This window comes from Coturnix japonica, chromosome 5, assembly GCF_001577835.2.
Source record: "Coturnix japonica isolate 7356 chromosome 5, Coturnix japonica 2.1, whole genome shotgun sequence".
Taxonomy (NCBI): Eukaryota; Metazoa; Chordata; class Aves; order Galliformes; family Phasianidae; genus Coturnix; species Coturnix japonica.
The window spans coordinates 10,576,936-10,591,916 of record NC_029520.1 but is presented as its reverse complement, the minus strand read 5'-3'; the positions used below and the strand labels follow the sequence as shown (position 1 = coordinate 10,591,916).

General features: G+C 45.2%; 1 long non-coding RNA gene across 6 annotated transcripts in view; it reads right to left on the bottom strand.

The window, feature by feature from the left end:
- Positions 1-6,815, bottom strand: part of LOC107314540 — a 188,819-nt gene extending 182,004 nt beyond the window's left edge. The window contains exon 1 of one of the 6 annotated variants that reach the window (XR_004307354.1): positions 6,007-6,815. This is a non-coding gene — a long non-coding RNA (uncharacterized LOC107314540). The remainder of the gene's footprint in view (positions 1-6,006) is intronic. The other 5 variants (XR_004307352.1, XR_004307348.1, XR_004307356.1 and 2 more) reach the window with 5 other exon arrangements.
- Positions 6,816-14,981: the final 8,166 nt, after the last annotated feature.

Here is a 14,981-nt window from a genome sequence, read left to right as displayed (position 1 = left end):
GCAAGATGGGACTTCACAAAGTTTCCAGTCATTAAGCAGAGTTACAGCATTTGGCTCCTTCAGAGCTACAGCAGGCTCCTAGTATCTCTCATTAACACCGGTTTACTACTGCCCTTCTGGGAGGCAAGAATGACATTTGCACCAGCTTCCACGACGAAGCTTTCTAATGCAAGCCCTGTGCATTGTTCCTGTGTGCCCTGCTCCCAGCGACATGACTCAGCCGGAGCCCCAGCAGACCACAGCACCATTTGGAGGGCTGCATTTAGCACATTGGGACTCCACGTATTATTTAGGTCACTTCACACATCGGAAAGTATCATGCAATATTTTAAAGGTCTTCAAAACCGTGCAACAAATCAACAACAAAACCACACATACACAAATCTCAAAGGGCACCGTTATGTTGCCCAAGCCTGCGTCGGCTGTTTTCAACCTGCTGTGCATCTGGGATTCCTCTCCTACCCCGTCACTTCATTGAAGCCACATAACTTTACACGAAAGAGCCCAGTGCCAAACATTCAGGACCGTGCCCATTGGCACAGCCCAGAAGGGCATGCTACACAAGCTACTCTTTCATACAGATCTGCATCTCTGCAGCAAGTGAGGTTTGTTTCCAAAGATGAGCATGTGCAAACACATGCCACACTTGTTTGTTTTCCCACAGGCATTACTCAGTCATATCTGCTACGGGAAAAGCATTTATATTCTGTGAAATCACCTAAGCACAAACACATTTATGTACACAAGCAGAAGAATTTCGGAGCTTGCATTAGCCACTTGTAAATGACTGTACCCACCTCACTTTAAAAAGCAGCCCAGCATGCGAGTCAATGTAAGCATAATAAAAAATAATAGGAAACAGACAGGCAATAGAATTAAGAGCTGCAGCCAGCTGGGATCTTCTAACCAGTGACATCAAGGGATTGCTGAGGTAATACACTGATGGGTTTTAAATTAACTGTAACCACTCAGGAAAAAGATCTAGGCGTCACTGCGGACAGCTCAATGAAAACATCTGCTCCACACACAGAGGCCATCAAAAAAATAAAAAACCCTAACCAAAAAACGCTAGGTTCAATAAGATAAAAAACAATACCAACTATGTTATAAACGCCACCACATAAATCAATGACATTTTTGCACGTTGAGAAGTGAGTTAAGTCTGCTTCAGAGCAGGGACGGCAGAAATGAGTCCAGAGAGGGATGCCAAAAGTCGTCAGGAGCACAGAAGGGTTCTCAAGGTCATCAGGAAGAAAAACTAAGGGCTGGTTGCTTCAAAATGGGTTATAGTATAAGTGCACAAAATAACAAGCGATGCAGTACAGGTTTTCTCGTTTGTTCTTGTACTAAAGAAATACCAGCCATCCAAATACTCCCCAAACTATGATTAAAACAGGAAAAACAGCTCAGCAGAGCTTTACAGGTTGCCCAGTTAACACACAGACCTCAACACTATAAGATGCAAGGATGAGATTAGTTGGTACCCCAAGTGCAATCTGCCATCCCTCATTACGCTGCTGTGCCATGAAAACCAACAAAGCATGTATGATACATACATGCCTGCTGGCAGAGGCTGCAGATCAGTATGCTCAGTTTGGGCAGTTACTCTACCACAGTGGCAACAAGCCTCTTCAGATGGGTTTGTGATTGCTTTAAGCATCAGTCCAAGTTGACCCCTCTGACAAGAATGGCATAAGCACCCTTACAACCATTGAAACTGAGTAACTTTTCCTCAGTATTCAGGGATTTTCCCTAGGCTCTCCCCAACTGCAGTAAAAGAGCAGTCCCAACAATTCTGTGAACGCATGGGAAGCATTAAAGCATGACAACACACAGCCCCAACCAGCCTGCTCACACAACTTATAGAGCACAAACTGCTCTTCTGTGCATCACTGTGCCTGTAAGATGCTCATTGTAGGGCTTCCCTGAGCTTACAAGGGGCTGGCAATGGCCTTTCTGCTTCACTGGTACTGCAGCTGTCCATACAGATCTCAACTGGAAACGTGTCACCAGACACACCAACATGCAGATATATGGCTTCCCTCCATCTATGCAAGAAGTACAGAGGGTCACAACAGAAATAACAAAGAAAAAACAAAGGTGAAAAACCCCCAGCCTGCCCATCACACAAGCCATTCTTCTCCACTCCTCCGAACCCTCATCTCACCTGCCCTTCTGCCAGCAGGGAACCCCACTACCAACACACCACACACAACGTCATAAAGCCACAGAGTGCAGCATTAAGGGAGGCTTTTCAGTGCAGCCAGCATTTCAAAAGGCACAGTACATGCTGTATGCTCAGTGCCGTCAGACTCCAAGCCTGAATTCTCCAGTGTTTTAGGAAAAAAGGTAGGGCGAGGGGGAAGTGTGAAGGGGGGGGGAGGGGAAAACAGACCAAGCTTTGTGGAATTAAGAGTGTATGCATGACTGTATAAAAGAACTTTTTTTTTCCCCCTGACCTCAAAAAGACAATATTATTTTATTATTTCACACAGACCTATTTCCAAGAGTGGCCAAGCTATTTCTACATGAACTGGTGCTTGCTTGAAGGAGAGACTGTGAAGGGGAAACCCTCTCTCCAAGTACGACATGGAAATTCCTTGACCTCAGCTGCACAGACGATCAACATGCATGCAATGGGCCAATAAAAAAAGGCAAAAATACCTAAGTAGCCAACACAGATGAGGGCAGGTGTGCAAGGGAGAAGGCACAGCCTCCTGCTTTTTCCAGGCAAAAGGCCTGATTTAAAAAAAAAAAAAGAAAAAGAAAAAAAGAAGAAAAAAAAAAGAGAGAAAGAGACGTGCAGCACTGGGCAAAAGAGGAAAGCAAGGCAAAAGCAAAGGTAATGAGACATTAGTCAGAAAAAAGCAAAGCCTTAAAAAGGCAGGCAAACAGGTTCTGATTCATACTCTACGGTCTGAAGGTAAAAAGGCAGGGTGACCGGGCAGGGAAGTCTGAAAAAAAATATTTATTTTAGGCCACGCTATCATTTGGTGCATTTCATGGAAAAAGTTGGGTGTTCAGACTGAAGCAGACAGGCTCATCATTAGTCTAGACCAGGTAAGAATCGAGCAGCAACTACCCACAGACCTATAGACTATGCTGAAGCTGTGTTCATTTCCATGGGAGGCCACTGAGGAAACCACCACTCCTACCCAGCACTGAGGACATGCTAACCTGCCATCTCCTTTAACAGCCCCCAAAGAAGACACTGCAGGATGAAGAGCTGCAGAGAATCAGCCCACCAGCATCAACTTCACAAACTGAGCCTCCATTTCCTTCCTGGAGGACCGGATAAAAAACAAACAAACAAAAAAAACAACCCACCACCATAAGATCAGGGTTGAAACATTATGTTATGCAAACTATGTAATTTCTCCCTGTGACAGCAGCAGACCGGTGTAGCTCACAGCCCCCTCCCTCGTTCTGTAACAGGACAAGATGTGCCATGCAGTCAGGCCTTTTGTTATGTACGTGGGCCCATGGTGCTTCCACAACACACAGACCATTCTCTCCCTGGGATAGATGTCAGTCAGTCAGGTTCTCCCACTGCCAAAATCATTTATCTTTCTCATGGCCCATTCCCAAGTTAACAGCAGGGAAAGAGAACTGCAAGGGCTGAACCACAGACCTTCTTAAACTCCAAGCAACTCAGACAGAGCAGAACAGACAACTCCACAAAGCACAGTGGTGCTTGTAGGTCAGTTTAGGTGCACAAACTGGGACAAGAACGCTAGTTTCTTTAGCTCTACCACAGCTGCAAGGCCCAGCTACAAACCTTATCACAACTGTGTACACATTTAGGAGAAGTAAGCATATTCCATGCACTTCCTTCATTTTCAGTGTCCTGAGAATCCCCACTTAAACATTCAGTCGTTATGTGACAGTAACACACACTACACAGAATAAGTTTGCTGGTGAGGTGCCCAGAACTGAACACAGGACTCAAGGTGCAGTCCTCATCAAGGCCAAGTACAAAAGGGTGATCACCTCCCTGCTCCTGCTGACTGTTCTATTTCTGATATGTGCTAGAGTTATATTGGACTTTTTGGCCACCAGGGCAAACTGCTGGCTCATAACATTCAGCTGATTGTCAATTAATACCACCACCAGTTCTCAGAAGCCTCCTCAGACCACTCTGCTGCTCATCAGATACAGTTTTAAAACCTCCTTGACTTCTCCAGGGAAAGAGAAGCCCTTGAAAACCAAAAGTGACAGCTAAGGAACTTTGTTATCTGTGACCAAGTCTCCCAGCACAGGTTTATTCAAACACAGCACAGTTGGAATATTTGGCCTTTCTTACCAGGCACCTAGATACTCACGGCTATCAACCTAGCCTCTCCTCTTGCCCCTGGTTGCCTGTCCTAATGTTTCATTTAGGTCCTTAACATTTCAAGTACCTACGGTGCTCCTCATCTAGGATAGAAATGTATTTATTAGGGCAAAATGAGCAGTGTATATGGATTAGAAAGTGAGTCCAGTCTTCTCAGCTAGGGCTGGGCAACCTTGTTTTGCCTAATTTAGAGGCCATTCAAACATTGTGGGTTTGAACATTACTGCATTAGTGTTTCACTTAGGAAAAACTGTGAAGAAAAAAAAAGAGGTGAAGAGAAGGGGAAAAAAAAATCTAATGGAAACATAAATAGGGTATAACGTATATGGGGCGTCCGCTTGTGCCAGCACAGACCTTTAAGCCCTAACACATCACACAGACTTCCCTTCAGATAGAAGTTCCTTCAGAATACTTAAAAAAAACCCTTAGTCACCACAGAGAGGTGGAACAAGCCAGAAGAGATGGGTACACAAGGCAGTGACACCTGGTCCCCAGCACTGACCTGTCTCCATTAATGCTTTTTAATCAGGGTCACATAATTCAAGAACAGAGAACTCACTTGCAGAGCTCCAGGCTCCTCAGAACACCTCTGGTGAAGCACAGCAGTCCTCTGCATCAACCAGACATGCTGCAAGTTCTCTATAAATCTCACCATCAGTTCGTTAGCGACATTCATCTTCAGTTGTACTTGGCTGCATGTAGCACTCCCACTGGCCCAGCTTTCTGGAGATAATTTTACATCGCTTTCTTCTGTCTCTCAGTAATTTACACTTGCATGAGAACTAATTAAGCAGGGGCCCCTTCCACAAATAAGGTGACATTGTATCAGTGGCCAGGTAAGATTAAAACCTCTTGGTTCAAAACCTAACCTTAACTGAAAGCAGCTGTCTCTTCCCCAGCCACACCTAAAAAGCAACATTAGGGAAAGGTGCAAGACATCCTTAGAGCATGGAGTGAAAACAAGTACAGGACTTGTAGAGAAAGAGAGGAACTCTTTGAGGACGGAACGTAAGACACTACAGAAAAATGAAGGCTTTATTCATTCACCTGGTCACATTAAGCCAGCTCCTCTGTCACAGAGGAATCAGAGTGGTTCAGGCTGGAAGGGACCTTAAAGATCATCTAGATCTAAACTCCTGCTGTAGGCAGGGATACCTCCCACTAAACTAGGCTGCTAAAAGCCCCATCCAACCTGACCTTGAACACCTCTAGGCATGGAGAACCCACAGCAATTTGTTCCAGCACCTCACCACCTTTACAATGAAAAATTTCTTCTACAAATCTCTAATCTCAACCTATCCATCTACTCATATTTTAAAGCTATTGCCCTCTATCCTAAAAGACTCCCTGACACAGCTTTCCTATAGGCTTTCCTAAGGTAATGAAAGGCAACAATCAGGTCTCCCTGGAGCCTTTTCTTCTCCAGGCTGAACAACCCCAACTCTCTCAACCTGTCTTCAAAAGAGAGGTATTCCAACACCCTGTGCATCCGCATAGCCTCTTCTAGGTGTACCCCAACACAGCCCCACTTCTAAAGCCAAGAAACTGGCAAAAAACAAACAGGTGGAAGCCAGAGCACCAAAGAGATTTTTTTTCTCCTCATACTAGATATTGTTTAAAGTAGAAAACTTAAGAAATAAAAACGTGGAGGATTGGCGATAGATTCTACTTACCTGCCTACAAGCCAAATCCAAGGCCAGAGCACAGCCTTAAGCAACTCTCCTACTGACAGCAACAAAACAAAAAACAAGCCATCAGCCCTTCTCCCCAGGCTTTTTAAATCCCCAGCACCTGGGTGCATTCACACCCTCCTCATCTCTAAGCATCTTCAGCTGGGGCAGATGGCTTGTGTTTCCACCCCAAAACCTGCAGTTGAGCTCCCCACCACATTGTTATGTATTACATCATCCTTCTGTCCTAATCCTCTGGATGCTTTCAAGGCTACAAGGTTGCCACACGATGTCAGTGGGGCTGCCCTGGCCCTGGCCCTGCCTGCAGAACTGAGGAAGTTGTCATAAGCCCTGTATGGCTATGATCCCATGCAAGAGGAATCCCTTTTCTTCTCCATAGTATCTCTGACCACCCCCCCACCTAATCTATGTTTTTTTTTTCCGGCCCCGTATATGCTTTCCAGCTCGTTTCCTCTTGCGGTTCTCATTTCCCGCTCCTAGGAGGTGAGCTCATGCGTTTCTCAATTACCAGCCAAAGAAAGGGAGAGGGAGAAAGCAATCTTATGGAAACAGATGAAGTCATGCCTATATAATGCTGTATTACAGCTCATGCTCATGGAGCCATGATACAGACATTGCTGCCCCCAGCCCTGGCAGGGACACCCAGCTTCCCAACCCTACTCTCAGCCTTCAACTCAATCCTTTCCCTCTTCACGCCAATGACACGCGGGGACAGCGGAGCACCTTCACATCTCATCCCCCTTCTATACCCTCTTTGGATCCCCCACCCTTCCGTCCACTCCCAGCCATCCCCTCGGGTCTTTGAGTCATTCACAGCATGCCACTGAGCAAGTCAGGGGTGAGCCCACAGACCATGTGTGAGGCTCCAGCACCATGCACTCTGCCTATGGCTCTGCAAACGCCGGCGAAGTTACACAAGGGAAATCTAAGGGTAATTAAAAGCATAATGTAAGGGGTTGTTTAGAAAAGGTGGTGGGGAGGAGAGAATAAAATTAAAATAAATAAAGGAGTGTTTTAACGAGTGCAGCAGTGAAAGCAGGATTAGAAGGGCCTGAATGGCATCTCTATTTCCCGTATGGAAAGGAGCACTGCCTGGTGCAACCAGAGCTGACAAAAAAAATTAGCTGGGCCTCAGGCTCAGAGAAACATTTGGCAAGAAAGGAAAGAAGGTAATTGCTGCAAATGGAGACTAATTCAGGAAGCAGCCAGCCCTACACAGGGCCGGTTCTTTTGCAGCTAGAGTGCTGCGGATGCTATGTGAAGTCTGGGCTGAAAAAAACACACATCTTGGAAGAAAGGAAAAAAAAGACAGAAAATCAACAAATCTCTCCTTCCCATGGCTCACACATGTTCAGCACTTCTTTTCCTTCTTCTTGCTCCCAAAGGATGCCAGGGATCCTAACCAGCCTTGCCTTCTCCACTCTGTCTGATGGCACGGAGGGAGGTAGGCAGCAGCTCCCAGAGCAGGGGCACATCCCTCTTTCTCCATTCCCCAGTAGAGGAGTTGGCTGGAAGGTGAGGCACGGGGCATGGAGGATGTGTTTACTCTCATAACACCCCTGCGAGGTGGGGAAGTCATAGTCTCATCTGACAGATGAGGAACAGAGGCAAAGCGAGATTAAAGGATTAGCCCAAGGTCACGCAGGAAAAGTTTGTAGCAGAAGTGGAAATTAAACCCAGGTCTCTTGGTCCAAAATCAGTGCCTTAAGCACAAGACCAGACTTTCCTAGAGCTGGTCAACCTTTTATATTTGATAGTTTGTTTTATTTTCAAACAGAAAAACAGTTTATTTTCTAAATACACATTTTCATAGAAAAGGGAGATGGAGGAGCTCATTTCCTGGAGGGAGGAGATGCTTAAGATCTTATTTATTTCTTTTTAACTTAACTTCTTTCAGGTTTTAGTGTTTCTGATGAGGAAAAAAAAATCCTGCAGAAATTTCAAAGCACGGGAACGTTTCTTTTCATTCATAATTCATCATGGGAAATACTTTTCACTTGCCAGCCAGTTCTGCCCTGCCTCTCTTTGCTTTACAAAGGCATTTTTATTATTAATATTTTTTAGTAGTCTCTACTAGCTTAGAGAGCCTTCACCTTCTAAATGGAGGCCTTTGTTGGATGACAGTACCATCATTAAAAAGAAAAACAAGGAAGCACAGTCAACAGTTCCCTGCCTTGACCTATGGAAGCTGCAGGTCCAAACTCAAGTTAGACCTCAGCTGCTGTAGACTCTGCTTCTTCAGCTCCTGCCCAGGTGATTCTTGTCTGCTGCTGGCTGTGACACTGCCTGTTTTGTTCCATGCACTGTGGCATCACATCCCATCCTTCCTGAAACATATCTTCCTTTTGGGTCTGGAAGCCCCTCTGTCATTCTCCCTTGTGTACATGGCAGCTGTGACCCATGGAGGTGCAACCTCACACGTTACCAACCAAGAGGCAGACAGTAGAAACAGGCAGGGAGCACAGACTTCTTTAAGGCAGAACCTCTCTCCAGTTAGACATGTGAATTCAGCCCTCATCGAGGCCCCTTGGAATTTACCATCACTGTCCAAAAATGGGAGGCTTTCGCCCCAAGACACGTAGCAGAGTAAGTCATACGAAGCAAATGCGATCAGAGGTTGGCATACTTAAAGGTGACTTAAGGATCCAGACACCCGATTCTCATGAAAATAAATGGGAAGCAGTAGGCAGAAAAGGGCTGGCTTATATTCATGCCAACCAAATGGTTAAAATTAGCCACGATCGGTAAAGAATTATGAAGAAAATGTGGAACACTTACATAAAAGCTGAGTTTTGCTCAGAAACAAAGATCTCTTTTCCTGTAATTGTGTTTAATGATCTTTGAAGTACAAGAGGACAATCCACAAGGATGACTACCACCATCACACATGTTCCTGTGACAATGTGGGAATTAGACTGAAACAAAGACTAATACTCTATCCTTACAAGGCAGCTTCACTCCCAGCTTGCTCCTCCCTTTACGTCAAGACTTACACAAGCAGAAATACTTCTTGTATCAACAAAGTTGAAGTACGCAGGCTGCTCCAAAAGTAATGCCTCCTATTTTATTATGTCGACCTGTGATTTCAGAGATGGATGTTGGTGGTTATGACAGCAGAGGCTGAATCTTCCCACCAGTATTCCGTTATGTTCTGTTGCTGTATTACAGATGGCAGCAGAGGGGCAGTCTGACAAAACGGTGCCTGATACGGAAGTGTGGATGAAGTAAAGGTGTGAAATTGAATTCTTTCATGCAGTAAAAATGGCACCCACTGACGTCAGCACTTGCTGAACATTAATGAAGACCAACCAGAGGGTGTGAGCACAATGAGACAGTGGATGGTGCATTTCAGCAGTGGCAACAAGAACAGTGGGGCACTTCCACTGGTGCAGATTTTTACCAGCGTGGCATGCAAGCTCTTGTTCATCACTGCATAGCTAACAGTGGGCTGAGGAAGGCTGACGTGCAAACAGAGCTCTGTTGGCTCTAACTCACCTTCAGGCACCAAAGCCTGCATTCTGAGCTCCAACAAACCCTACAGGTCCAGAGAGACAAGGTGGTGTTAATGTACCAGTCTTTACAGTATTTTGGAGGTCAGGTATAGATCTAAGATAGAAATCAAGTGAAACTTCTCAAGCCCGGAGTTGGTGTTACAAAGGATGAATGCAGTTTTCACTTCTTTGTCCCAACTTCTGGGTAAAATGAAGTGAATTCCTGGAAACTGAAGGGTTTAGACACTAGAGTTGTAGACTTGGAAAAATACTACTTCTGGCTATGATGATTTATTTATAGTCGCAATTAAGGACAAAAAGGCTCTTTTTGCCTTTTTGAGAGGGAGTATGAATTGGAAACAAGGCCAAGCCTAGAAACATAAGACTATGGGGATTCCCAGAGCAAAATGAATCAGGGGATGGAGTTGTTTTCTATTTATTTTTTTTCCAACATTGTTATCTCTTTATTGGCTTATCTGGCCCAGGACTTTGCAGCAAGTATACTTTCAAGCCCTCCCCCCAGGCTTTGGAGCTGGGCCAAAAACTGAAGTGAGTCTGGGGATGGATCTCAAGCTCGTGAGGATGGCTTGGGAGATTGCATGCTGAGAAAGGCTACTCCACACCTTACAGCTGGAGCCGCCCTCCTCTTGGCCACAAAACAGGTAGTGATAGCTTTGGGATGTGGCAGTGGATGGAAAGATCAGGGCCTGAAATCACCAACTGGCCTGGAGAATAAGAAAGTGTGAGAAGGCAAGAAGAAAGCCAGAAGTCCTTACATCAACAAAGAGAAGTAGATTGCACACGGCAGGATTCTCCCCATACAGGACTTTGATTTACAGTCTGCCAGGCTATATATTATTCCTGCTCCTAAAAGAGTGGGTGCGGTACAAACTCCCAAACAACCTTTTGAGCTGGAACTCTGTAGATGTCTCTTCATCTTTTAGATCCAGTTTCTGGCTCGGTAAATACCCTCGTTAAGTGAAAGATCTGGTTCCAGTTAACACAACATTGGATAACATAGGATGGGGGCACTGCAGGCTAATTCAGATGGCAAGACAATGTAAGGGAGGTGCTGCCCCAGTGGTTAACAGACCTTTTCTTTGCATAAACTAACAGCTTGAGGCTGTACAGGACCTCTGAGCACTACAGCCTCAAAAACATTCTCAGGAACCTTTTTTTTTTTTTTTTTCCTAGGAAAAGTTTTAGAAAAGCTATTTCAGCTTTACTAGAAGAGACATTGAAGTCACCTTTGCTTGTCTGTCCCTCTGTCTGGGCACTCAAACCTCACCTTCCTTCCCTGGACTGCTGTGAGAGCCCTAGACAGCCTGCTGGGTCATTAACATGTCCAAGTGCATTCAGCTAAAAGAATGCTACAGGTTCTCTGCTCAACCTGCATTCCCCATGTTTACTTACTACATTCCAGCCTGGAAGAGGCCACTACTCACTGTTTATATACACTTCCTCCAATCCAGGTTTTTCAATCTGTTATTATTGCTTGACTTCCACACAGTGACAGGGAGCTGCAAGGCACCATCTCCATGCTGTTTATGCAGCTGATCTCCTCCACCAGCAGCTGGAGCTCAGCAACTGCTCCCAAATAAAGCATTAACACCAACTCTGATCCAGCATTTCCTTGCACAGAAACCAATGTGGGCTCCACAGTTGTGCTGAGCTGAGCACAGGTGAAGTAAAGCCTTTTGGAACACAAAGGCGGCAGCAGTGCCTCTCTTTGGTAGTACACTGTGTGCACAGCTTCCTGTCATCAGGCAGGACAGCCAAGGGCTACCAAAGGCAACAGCACCAGTGTGTTCCTCTCACACTGAAACCTTTCAGAGAGGGGTGAGGTAAGGGGCTGCTTGTCAACTTTCCTTTCCAGGCTTCTGTGGAGTGAGCAGTACTCACCTGTGCCTATGGTACATCCATGAGTTTAAAATCTGAGTGGCCATCTAGCAACAGGTATCATAAGAAGCATGGCTAAAAGCAGTTGCAGAGGGGTATTCAACCCAAACCGAGGATGAAGCAGGACCTGATGAACATTAACTTATAAGATTTAGAGAACTGGCTGAAACTACGAGGAATTATCTGTGCCTCCGTTGAGCATGATGCATAACAGAGAGAACAAAGCAAACTTCGTACCTCAATTAAGTAAGCTTTTGGAATTGCATAAGGAGTAAAAGTCAGGTTAGCAATCATTCCCAGAAAAAAAAAAAAGATCTGCAACATAAATAATGAATAAATACCGCAAACATTCGTAAGCACAGAAGATAACAAAGCAAAGACTTCAGCTAATGTGGATTTAATCAGAAACAAACTGCATCCAACCAAGCTAATTTCCCTCTGTGACAGCCTCGTGGATAACAGAAAGGCCGTCAATGTTACGTGCCTTGACTTGTAAAGCTTCAGATGCATAACATCCTCAGAAGACATCAAATAAATGGTCTCAAATAAACCTTCACATAGCAGATGCAAAACTGACTGGTAATATAACACTTGGACACTAAACATCTATGGGTCACTGTCAGAATAGAGGGATTAACCCAGTGGAGTTGTATTGTGTTTGTTGTGAGTCCAGCTTTCTTCAAAGATTTCTCTAACAACACGGGCCATGAGATAGATCGCACGCTTGTAAAATATGCAGCTGCTATGAAGCTGAGAAGGGCTGCCTAAAGACAGGGTTAAACTCTAATCTTGGCAAAGTAGGGAAATTGTTTGGGAAAAAAAAAAATAAAATTGGAGCCCATTCAGTAGAGATAAGGATAGAGAAAAACTGACAACATCCCTCAGAAAAATATGGAGAGAGTTGAGATGGACTGCAAGCTGGACATGAGTCAACTCCAGTTTGTTGCTACAAAGAAACGACACTGTCCTAGGCTGTACAAACATGAGATCAACCTGTAAACCACATGGAGCAACCCTTTTGCACTGCTCAGCATACAAAGCCTTAGCTGGAACAGCCCATCTAGTCTCAGGACACTGAACTTTAGAAAGGATGTGGACTGACTTGAAAATTTCTATCTGAAAGCTACAGGAGGGATCAAAGAAAACTCAGCCTGCAAGGAGAGCTTTGGACAAGCTGGGGTTGTTCATCATAAATTAGAAACTTGCCAGGAGGCAGGACACAGCAAGAGGCCCTAAATTTGTGAAGGGCTCTCCTACCTTTCTAACACTGGGACTGGACAACTTCTGTCTTGGAAACAGCAAGTGATTGGTGTGAGCTTGAGGAAGGCAGCTTGGTGGATTCCATGGTGTGAGTGGGAACGCTGGGGCACTGCTCACAAAGAGCAGAAGCTAGTGCTACCCTTTGCCTTGCCAAGCCCATGCAGAAATCCCAGTGGAAGGCAGGCTCTGCATCCTACGAGAGCAGCGTGGCCACAGTGCGTGAGACCCTGATTGGAAACAGGCCGCTCCTCACATCCCAGCTCTGCTCCTGGCGACGTGCGAGAGTTTCCTCATTCCTGGATGGTCTCCTCATCCCAGACGAGGGAGCTAATGTCTGGGGAAGACCTTTAGTATTCATTACAAAAATGTTTCCATCCCCTTGTTGGTCTCTTCTCACTTCACCAAAGCATACAGACAATAGTATGTACACTTCAAAAGCACCCACTGATTGTCCCTGACTGGCTCTGGCACTGCTTCTCAGATGCTTGACTCAGCTCCCATTGCCATCAATGGAAAAGGCTTCCACTGATGGAAAGCGGTCCGCTGGCTTCAGTGGGACCTGAACAGAACCTCAGACAAAGCCATGACAATGACGTGCGAAGCCCACAGCTTCCATAAAAGTGACTCATTGGATTTAGGAGTAGGGGGAGAGCGGAAGAACATTACACTGGACTGAACTCATGCACGGCAAGACTAAACTGCATTGCTCTGGGTTTAGGAGCAACCTCCCCTCCCCATACACCCTAAAGAGCAGTGGCTGCTCTCCTGGGGAAAGGATGAAACGCGGGTTTGGAGCATGCCATACTCCCAGCTGGAGGGAGAGAAGCGTCTCCAAGCACAGAGCAAGGGGCGTCTCCAGTGCTTGTAAAGCCTAGAGGAAGGTCCAGGCAATGAGAACAACAAGCAGCAACTAAAACCCTGTAGAATATGAAAGGCAGAAATAAGTAAAAGCAGATGGAGTTGTGCCACAGAGGGCTCTTCCCTCACATTCCCAGCATACCAGGAGCAGTCACCTCCCCTGCCCAGAACGGCTCTGTCCTCACTGAACTGGGCAACTCTGCTCTCAGCTCTGTCTGGCAGCCCCTGTCCACAGGGAATACTAAATTTCACAGCACTGACACACACGTTGCAGTAGAACTCTTAACCACCTCCCTCACCCCAAAGCAAAGCCAATGGTGCTGAAGACTCGGTGTGGATAATGCACAACACAGATATAAAAACAGACAGGTCAAAAACCATGGGAGTTTCATGTTATGCCATGTTTTTTCAGGCAGGTCTAAACCTCATCACACACATCCTGCCATCAATTTAGATATTACTTAATGCAGAATTTTGCATGAATTCAGCTACACCAGGGCAAAAACCTATCTGAAAATGATGCATTTGGCCTGAGCTACTTCACGATTCACTCAAAGAATTGTGCAATGATTTAACTGATTTAACAAAACATCCGCTTAACAAATGCATCTTTGTATATAAGCCAACCCTAACTAGCGGCTGGTTTGGAATGGGAAGACATCTCTGTATGTTGCAAACCCTGGTGTGGTTCCACTATAAAGATGACACGGCAAGCACAGATCACATCTGTCCTCTCATTGAGATACTGGCGTTACTTCATCACGATGTGGAGCTGTATTGCTTTAAAAGTAGTGGCCCAAATACAGTGATGTGGGGGATTTTGCACCAATTCTCAGAAAGCAGGGACCAGTGGTTACATTAGAACCAAAACAGCCATGTAACAGTGGCACTGGATGATTCTGATTTCACTTGCTTTCTGGAAAATATTACATTCAAGCCAGGCCAATAAAGGCAATCCAGTACCCAAGGCATTTTTATCATTCATTAAAAATGCCAAATTGTCTTTCCAGTTAATTTACTAATATAAAAAACAGCACATTTTCATTACTGACTAATTAGAAGAGGTCTTACTGGGTCTGTTCCTCAAGCCGTAAGCAGGAAACAAATAGAAACGTCTGGGGAACACCAACAAGGCCTTCACAAATTCAATATCTGCTGCCATCACAGAAGGTCTTCAGCTGCATGGGAAGCTTGGACTTATCTTGCTGGCAGTCTATGGAAGTCCATGAAGAAGCAAGTGCAATCTAATGTAATTTCATGCAAGTCTCTGGCTAGCTAGAAGCAGGGAAGCTGCGTAGACCACTGCACAGATCATTCACCAGTGTAGAACTTTCCCATCATCGTGATTTGGTACCAAAAGCAAGAAAAGTGCCCAGTGAGAACAAAGTGAAATAATAGAAATAATAGGAAGAAACTAATTCTTAAGGCTTGCAGATTAAACCTGCTTCC